Genomic DNA, 9,924 nt, shown 5'->3' with positions numbered 1-9,924 from the left:
TGTCATTGATTCTTAAGATATCCCCCCTGAAATGCAGGCAAGAGCATATTTTTTTCATTTTCCAGTGAAGAGACTACTATTAAAAATGATGATCAGAATGGACAGTAATTCTGAGTGTTTTCTAATAAGCAAGTGAAAAATAGTTTCTATGTTTTAATCAGAGAGGCATCATTATAAAATAATCTAGTATAATTTTTAATATATTTTACATACTTACTTTGAATGCGCTGTTCCTTAGTGGTATCAGTTCAGTTCAGTTCAGACGCTCAGTCGTGTCTGACTCTTTGCGATCCCATGAATTGCAGCACACTCCCTGCCCATCACCAACTTCTGGAGTTTACTCAGATTCACGTCCATTGAGACAGTGATGGCATCCAGCCATCTCATCCTCTGTCGTCCCCTTCTCCTCCTGCCCCCAATCCCTCCCAGCATCAAAATCTTTTCCAGTGAGTCAACTCTTTGGATGAGGTGGCCAAAGTACTGGAGTTTCAGCTCTAGCATCATTCCCTCCAAAGAAATCCCAGGGCTGATCTCCTTCAGAATGGACTGGTTGGATCTCCTTGCAGTCCAAGGGACTCTCAAGAGTCTTCTCCAACACCACAGTTCAAAAGCATCAATTCTTAGGTGCTCAGCCTTCTTCACAGTCCAACTCTCACATCCATACGTGGCCACAGGAAAAAAACATAGCCTTGACTAGACGGACCTTAGTCGGCAAAGTAATGTCTCTGCTTCTGAAAATGCTATCTAAGTTGGTCATAACTTTTCTTCCAAGGAGTAAGCGTCTTTTAATTTCATGACTGCAGTCACCATCTTCAGTGATTTTGGAGCCCCCAAAATAAAGTTTGACACTGTTTAGTCCATAATAAATAAGGGCATAACAGGCTCCTTATCTGGCAACTTGACTTCCTTTTTCTAACTGTTGAACATCTTTAGAGCCCCGTTTACCATCCTGGGTTCCAAAGTTTCTGTCTGGTTTAAAGGCCAAGGCATACCTTGGTCATCCAGAATAATATATCAGAGAGTTATTGAGTCTCACACAGAAAAGTACGAAGAGGATCACTGTTAGTGTCTAATGAGTCTCAGGCATTCTTGAATATAACTAATGGAATGTGATGTTGCTATCCAAATTATAATGAATGTGGAAAAAATAATTTCATGCAATGATGTTCAGCAAGTCCACAAATAGAATGCAATATACAATTCAAGTAGTAAACAAATTACTAACATACTGTGGTGCTCTGTAAGAAGAAATGTTTTGTGCCTCTTAAAATAGTGCTGTATGAAGTTGTATAATAATTTGTGACAATGAGTATATTATGATGGAAAAGTAAATAATAAATAGAACAATAATTTTCATTAAAAATAATATTTAACTCTTTAAGGATGAAGAAGTTACTGAAAAAATAAAAAAAATCCACTTTTTTTCCAGAGAGGAAACAAAATTACCAAAAAATGGCTATTATTATCGGATAGTGTTTACTTAGGACAGATTTACATTGTTGTATAGCAAAAATTAACACAATCTTGTAAAGCAATTATCCAATTAAAATTTTTAAGAAAATTCTCCAGCGGGTTACTTTTTTCAAATATTTAATATATAAAATTAATATACATGGGTAACCTAGTACTTATCAAATGATTTAACATTTTTTAGACTACAAATTTTCCTCATGCTGCCTCCTTAACAATTCTCAGTCCCTTACCCCTTATATTAAATTAATGTTTTGTTTTATTTTTCCAACATGGATATTTTTGCCTATTCTATAGTTCAATACATTTGAAACCATAAAGAAATACTTTTAAGCAATAATTCAACTGAACAAAATACGTTTGCAATTAATCAATGATATGTGCATCAGTTACTCACTACTTTTTATTGCTGAGAAGATTTAATTTTACATGTTTATTACAACTTATCTTTCTCTTTGGGGATTCCCAGGTGGCTCAGACAGTAAAGCATCTGCCTGAAATGGGGGAGATGAAGGTTTGATCTCTGGGTTGGGACGATTCCCTGGAGAAGGAAATGGCAACCCACTCCAGTACTCTTGCTTGAAAAATTCCATGCGCAGAAGAGCCCGGTAGGTTACAGTCCATGGGCTCCCAAAGAGTTGGACATGACTGAGTGACCTCACTTTCTTTCTTTCTTTCCTTCTATTTTATTAATATATATTTGGATTATTGCAGTCTCTTGTCTATTATGTACAAAGCAGTTGTGAACATATTACCACAAAGCTTTTGAAAACATACTATTTCTCTAGGATATTTGGCTAAAAATAAAATTGTTGGAATATATGCTAAGTGTATGTTTACTTTATGCTAATCATCTAGTTCAGTTCAGTTCAGTTCAGTTCAGTCGCTCAGTCATATTCGACTCTTTGTGACCCCATGAACTGCAGCACTCCAGGCCTCCCTGTCCATCACCAATTTCCAGAGTCCACCCAAACCCATGTCCATCAAGTTGGTGATGCTATCCAACGATCTCACCCTCTGTAGTCCCCTTCTCCTCCTGCCCTCAATCTTTCCAAGCATCAGGGTATTTTCCAATGAGTCAGCTCTTCACATCAGGTGGCTAAAGTATTGGAGTTTCAGCTTCAACATCAGTCCTTCCAATGAAAACCCAGGAGATCTCCTTTAGGATGGACTGGCTGGATCTCCTTGCAGCCCAAGGGAATCTCAAGAATCTTCTTCAACACCACAGTTCAAAAGCATCAGTTCTTCAGAACATTAGCCAAAGTGGATGTGCCATTTTACACTCCCATCAAATATTAAAACTGAATTCAAAAAAAGCAGCACAGACGCTTGCATCCGCCACTGGGAAGTGGGGGGAGGGCAGGGATGCTCAGGAGGCGCGGGCTGCAGTGCTTTGTAAGAATCGGGCAGGAATGCCCCACGCGCAACCAGAACGATCTAACTTGGGCTAGCAAACCAGACTGTGGGATAGCTACTGCACGAAAAGCTTGAACATAAGACACCACCAGGACTGAGCACAGAACAAAGGACGGAATGGAAAAAGCCGGCTGCAGACCATCCCCTGCCGGGGACAGGCAGCCAGAGCCATAAGGAGTGGAAAGGGGCAATTGCAGACCCGGAGAGACTTTACTTACCTAACTGCAAGAAGGCTTCTTTGCTAAGACTTCTGGGGGTACTGGACAGTCACAATCTGCCTCACGGGGGGCACCAGCGGTCCACCCAGAAACCTGAGCAGCAGCGGCAGAAAAGGTGACAAGCCGCGGCGATCACGCTCGCCAAACTCCTGAGCTACTCGGACCTGGGAAAGGCACAAAGCGCAGTCCCAGCCGAATCTGTGCCTCTGAGGGCTGCCTGAGTGGCGAACCTGAGCGGGGAACCTGAGCGGCCTGGACCTGGGAAGTGCACGCAGCCTAGGGCCGGCCCCAGATGGTTCCTGGCTGAGCATCGTAGAGCCGGAGTAGTTTGTGCGCCAAGAGAAGGGACAGGTCAAGCGGGGCTGAGACACTGTGTGCACAAGACAGTGCTATTTATTTGCAGAATCCCCCCTCCCCACAGCGCGACTGAACTAGTGAGCCTAAAAAACCAGCAAACAGAAGAAGTTAAACAGAGGGAACCACCTTGGAAGTGATCCCACACGGCACACAACATCAGAGAAAGGACAGATATATTTTTACTATTTTAAAAATCATTCCTTTTTTGTTTTGTTTTTTGTTTTTCTTTTTTTCTTTTTTTAAATTGTTAAGTCTTCTATTTCTCCTCTAGTTTTTATTTTTATAACCTACTATTACTATTTAAAAAAAAAAAAGATAAAGACTTTTTTTTTAAGGCAAACTTAATCTTTGCTTTTTGGTTTGTGTTGTCAATTTTGTACATTTAAAAACCCAAACTACACTACCCAAGTTTACCTGAGAGCGAGATTACTGGCTTGACCACTCTCTCCTCCTTTGGATTCTCCTTTTTCTCCACCAGGTGGCCTCTGTCTCTTTTCTCCCCCAGCTCTTCTCTATCCAACTCTGTGAATTTCTGTGTGTTCCAGACGGCGGAGAACACCTAAGGAATTGATTACTGGCAGGATTTGTCTCTCTCCTTCTCATTCCTCTCTCTTATCCTCCTGGTCACCTCTGTCTACTTCCTCCCTCTCCTCTTCCCCGTATAACTCTGTAAATAGCTCTGAGATATCCAGACTATAAAGCGCACATAAGGAAGTGACTACTGGCTAGCTTGCTCTCTCCTCTTTTGATCTCACCGCATCTCATTCCAGTCACCTCTAACTACCCTCCCCATCTTCTCTTCTCCTTGTAACTCAGTGAACCTGAGTGTCCCTCAATGTGGAGAAACTTTTCATCTTTAACCTAGATGTTTTATCATCCGTGCTGTATAGATGGAGAAGTCTAGAGGCTACTGTAAAAACTGAAAACCAGAAGCAGGAGGCTTAAATCCAAAGCCTGAAAACATTAGAGAACTCTTGAATTCAGGGAACATTAAGCAATAGGAGCTCATCAAATGCCATCATACCTACACCAAAACCAAGCTCTACCCAAGGGCCAACAAGTTCCAAAACAAGACATACCACTCAAATTCTCCAGCAACACAGGAACACTCCCCTGAGCTTCAATATACAGGCAGCTCAAAATTATTCCAAAACCTTTGATGTCTCATAACCCATTACGGGTCACTCTACTGCACTCCAGAGAGAAGAAACCCAGCTCCACCCACCAGAACTCCAACACAAGTCTCCCTACCAGGTAACCTTGAGAAGCCACTGATAGAACCCCACCCACAGTGAGGAAGCTCCATAATAAAGAGAACTCCACAAATTACCAGAATATAAAAAGGCCACCCCAAACGCAGCAATATAACCAAGATGAAGAGACAGAGGAATACTCAGCAGGTAAAGGAACAGGAGACTTGCCCACCAAACCAAACAAAAGAGGAAGAAGTAGGGAATCTACCAGAGAAGGAATTCCGAATATTAATAGTGAAAATGATCCAAAATCTTGAAATCAAAATGGAATCACAGATAAATAGCCTAGAGACAAGGATTGAGAAGATGTAAGAAAGGTTTAACAAGGACCTAGAAGAAATAAAAAGAGTCAAAATATAATGAATAATGCAATAAATGAGATCAGAAACACTCTGGAGGCAACAAATAGAAAAACGGAGGCAGAAGATAGGATTAGTGAAATAGAAGAAAGAATGGTAGAAATAAATGAATCAGAGAGGAAACAAGAAAAATGAATTAAAAGAAACGAGGACAATCTCAGAGACCTCCAAGACAATATGAAATGCTCCAACATTCGAATTACAGGAGTCCCAGAAGAAGAAGACAGAAAGAAAGATCATGAGAAAATCCTTGAGGAGATAATAGTTGAAAACGTCCCTAAAATGGGGAAGGAAATAATCACCCAAGTCCAAGAAACACAGAGAGTTCCAAATAGGATAAACCCAAGGTGAAACACCCCAAGACACATATTAATCAAATTAACAAAGATCAAACACAAAGAACCAATATTAAAAGCAGCAAGGGAAAAGCAAAAAATAACACACAAGGGGATTCCCATAAGGATAACAGCTGATCTTTCAATAGCAAATCTTCAGGCCAGGAGGGAATGGCAAGACATACTTAAAGTGATGAAAGACAATAACCTACAGCCCAGATTACTGTACCCAGCAAGGATCTCATTCAAATATGAAGGAGAAATCAAAAGCTTTAGAGACAAGCAAAAGCTGAGAGAATTCAGCACCACCAAAACAGCTCTCCAACAAATTCTAAAGGATATTCTCTAGACAGGAAACACGAAAAGGGTATATAAACCGGAACCCAAAATAATAAAGTAAATGGTAACGGGATCATACTTATCAATAATTACCTTAAACGTAAATGGGTTGAACACCCTAACCAAAAGGCAAAGACTGGCCGAATGGATACAAAAAAGAGACCCCTCTATATGCTGCTTACAAGAGACCCACCTCAAAACAAGGGACACATACAGACTGAAAGTGAAGGGCTGGAAAAAGATATTCCACGCAAATAGAGACCAAAAGAAAGCAGGAGTGGCAATACTCATATCCGATAAAATAGACTTTAAAACAAAGGCTGTGAAAAGAGACAAAGAAGGCCACTACATAATGATCAAAGGATCAATCCAAGAAAAAGATATAACAATTATAAATATATATGCACCCAATATAGAAGCACCACAATATGTAAGACAAGTGCTAACAAGTATGAAAGGGGAAATTAACAATAACAAAATGAGAGTGGGATACTTTAATACCCCACTCACACCTATGGACAGATCAACTAAACAGAAAATTAACAAAGAAACACAAACTTTAAATGATACATTAGATCAGTTAGACCTAATGGATGTCTATAGGACATTTCACCCCAAAACAATGAATTTCACCTTTTTTTCAAGTGCTCATGGAAGCTTCTCCAGGATAGATCACATCCTGGGCCATAAATCTAAACTTGACAAATTCAAAAAAATTGTAATCATTCCAACTATCTTTTCTGACCATAATGCATTAAGGTTAGATCTCAATTACAGGAGAAAAACTATTAAAAATTCCAACATATGGAGGTTGAACAACACACTTCTGAATAACCAACAAATCACAGAAGAAATCAAAAAAGAAATTAAAATATGCATGGAAACTAATGAAAATGAAAACACAACAACCCAAAACCTGTGGGACACTATAAAAGCAGTGCTAAGAGGAAAGTTCATAGCAATATAGGCATACATCAAGAAACAAGAAAAAAGTCAAATAAGTAACCTAAATCTACACCTAAAGCAACTAGAAAAAGAAGAATTGGAGAACCCCAGAGATAGTAGAAGGAAAGAAATCTTAAAAATTAGGGCAGAAATAAATGCAAAAGAAACAAAAGAAACCATAGCAAAAATCAACAAAGTCAAAAGCTGGCTCCTTGAAAGGATAAATAAAATTGACAAACCATTAGCCAGACTCATCAAGAGGCAAAGAGGGAAACATCAAATCAATAAAATTAGAAATGCAAATGGAGAGATCACAACAGAAAACACAGAAATACAAAGGATCATAAGAGACTACTATCAGCAGTTGTATGCCAATAAAATGGACAACGTGGAAGAAACGGACAAATTCTTAGAAAAGTACAACATTCCAAAACTGAACCAGGCAGAAATAGAAAATCTTAACAGACCCATCACAAGCACGGAAATTGAAACTGTAATCAGAAATCTTCCTGCAAACAAAAGCCCAGGTCCAGATGGCCTCACAGCTGAATTCTACCAAAAATTTCGAGAAGAGCTAACACCTATCCTCCTCAAACTCTTCCAGAAAATTGCAGAGGAAGGTAAACTCCCAGACTCATTCTATGAGGCCACCATCGCCCTAATACCAAAACCTGACAAAGATGCCACAAAAAAAGAAAACTACAGGCCAATATCACTGATGAACATAGATGCAAAAATCCTCAACAAAATTCTAGCAATCAGAATCCAACAACACATTAAAAAGATCATACACCATGACCAAGTGGGCTTTATCCCAGGGATGCAAGGATTCTTCAATATCCACAAATCAGTCAATGTAATTCACCACATTAACAAATTGAAAAATAAAAACCATATGATTATCTCAATAGATGCAGAGAAGGCCTTTGAAAAAATTCAACATCCATTTATAATAAAAACTCTCCAGAAAGCAGGAATAGAAGGAACATACCTCAACATAATAAAAGCTATCTATGACAAACCCACAGCAAACATTATCCTCAATGGTGAAAAATTGAAAGCATTTCCCCTAAAGTCAGGAACAAGACAAGGGTGTCCACTTTCACCGCTACAATTCAACATAGTTCTGGAAGTTTTGGCCACAGCAATCAGAGCAGAAAAAGAAATAATAGGAATCCAAATTGGAAAAGAAGAAGTAAAACTCTCACTGTTTGCAGATGACATGATCCTCTACATGGAAAACCCTAAAGACTCCACCAGAAAATTACTAGAGCTAATCAATGAATATAGTAAAGTTACAGGATATAAAATCAACACACAGAAATCCCTTGCATTCCTATACACTAATAATGAGAAAGTAGAAAAAGAAATTAACGAAACAATTCCATTCACCATTGCAAGGAAAAGAATAAAATACTTAGGAATATATCTACCTAAAGAAACTAAAGACCTATATATAGAAAACTATAAAACACTGATGAAAGAAATCAAAGAGGACACTAATAGATGGAGAAATATACCATGTTCATGGACCAGAAGAATCAATATAGTGAAAATAAGTATACGACCCAAAGCAATTTACAAATTCAATGCAATCCCTATCAAGCTACCAGCCACATTTTTCACAGAACTAGAACAAATAATTTCAAGATTTGTATGGAAATACAGAAAACCTCGAATAGCCAAAGCAATCTTGAGAAATAAGAATGGAACTGGAGGAATCAACTTGCCTGACTTCAGGCTCTACTACAAAGCCACAGTCATCAAGACAGTATGGTACTGGCACAAAGACAGACATATAGATCAATGGAACAAAATAGAAAGCCCAGAGATAAATCCACTCACATATGGACACCTTATCTTTGACAAAGGAGGCAAGAATATACAATGGAGTAAAGACAATCTCTTTAACAAGTGGTGCTGGGAAAACTGGTCAACCACTTGTAAAAGAATGAAACTAGATCACTTTCTAACACCACACACAAAAATTAACTCAAAATGGATTAAAGATCTAAATGTAAGACCAGAAACTATAAAACTCCTAGAGGAGAACATAGGCAAAACACTCTCAGACATAAATCACAGCAGGATCCTCTATGATCCACCTCCCAGAATTCTGGAAATAAAAGCAAAAATAAACAAATGGGATCTAATTAAAATTAAAAGCTTCTGCACAACAAAGGAAAATAAAAGCAAGGTGAAAAGACAGCCTTCAGAATGGGAGAAAATAATAGCAAATGAAGCAACTGACAAACAACTAATCTCAAAAATATACAAGCAACTTATGCAGCTCAATTCCAGAAAAATAAACGACCCAATCAAAAAATGGGCCAAAGAACTAAATAGACATTTCTCCAAAGAAGACATATGGATGGCTAACAAACACATGAAAAGATGCTCAACATCACTCATTATTAGAGAAATGCAAATCAAAACCACAATGAGGTACCACTTCACACCAGTCAGAATGGCTGCGATCCAAAAATCTGCAAGCAATAAATGCTGGAGAGAGTGTGGAGAAAAGGGAACCCTCCTACACTGTTGGTGGGAATGCAAACTAGTACAGCCACTATGGAAAACTGTGGAGATTCCTTAAAAAATTGCAAATAGAACTACCTTATGACCCAGCAATCCCACTGCTGGGCATACACACCGAGGAAACCAGAATTGAAAGAGACACATGTACTCCAATGTTCATCACAGCACTGTTTATAATAGGCAGGACATGGAAACAACCTAGATGTCCATCAGCAGATGAATGGATAAGAAAGCTGTGGTACATATACACAATGGAGTATTACTCAGCCGTTAAAAAGAGTACATTTGAATCAGTTCTGATGAGATGGGTGAAAATGGAGCCGATTATACAGAGTGAAGCAAGCCAGAAAGAAAAACACCAATACAGTATACTAACACATATATATGGAATTTAGGAAGATGGCAGTGACGACCCTGTATGCAAGACAGGGAAAGAGACACAGATGTGTAAACAGACCTTTGGACTCAGAGGGAGAGGGAGAGGGTGGGATCATTTGGGAGAATGACATTCTAACATGTATACTATCATGTAAGAATCGAATCGCCAGTCTATTTCTGACGCAGGATTCAGCATGCTTGGGGCTGGTGCATGGGGATGACCCAAAGAGATGTTATGGGGAGGGAGGTAGGAGGGGGGTTCATGTTTGGGAACGCATGTAAGAATTAAAGATATTAAAATTTAAAAAATAAATAA

Source organism: Ovis aries, unplaced genomic scaffold (genome assembly GCF_016772045.2).
Source record: "Ovis aries strain OAR_USU_Benz2616 breed Rambouillet unplaced genomic scaffold, ARS-UI_Ramb_v3.0 scaffold_90, whole genome shotgun sequence".
Lineage (NCBI taxonomy): Eukaryota > Metazoa > Chordata > Mammalia > Artiodactyla > Bovidae > Ovis > Ovis aries.
Note: the sequence above shows the minus strand (reverse complement) of the source record.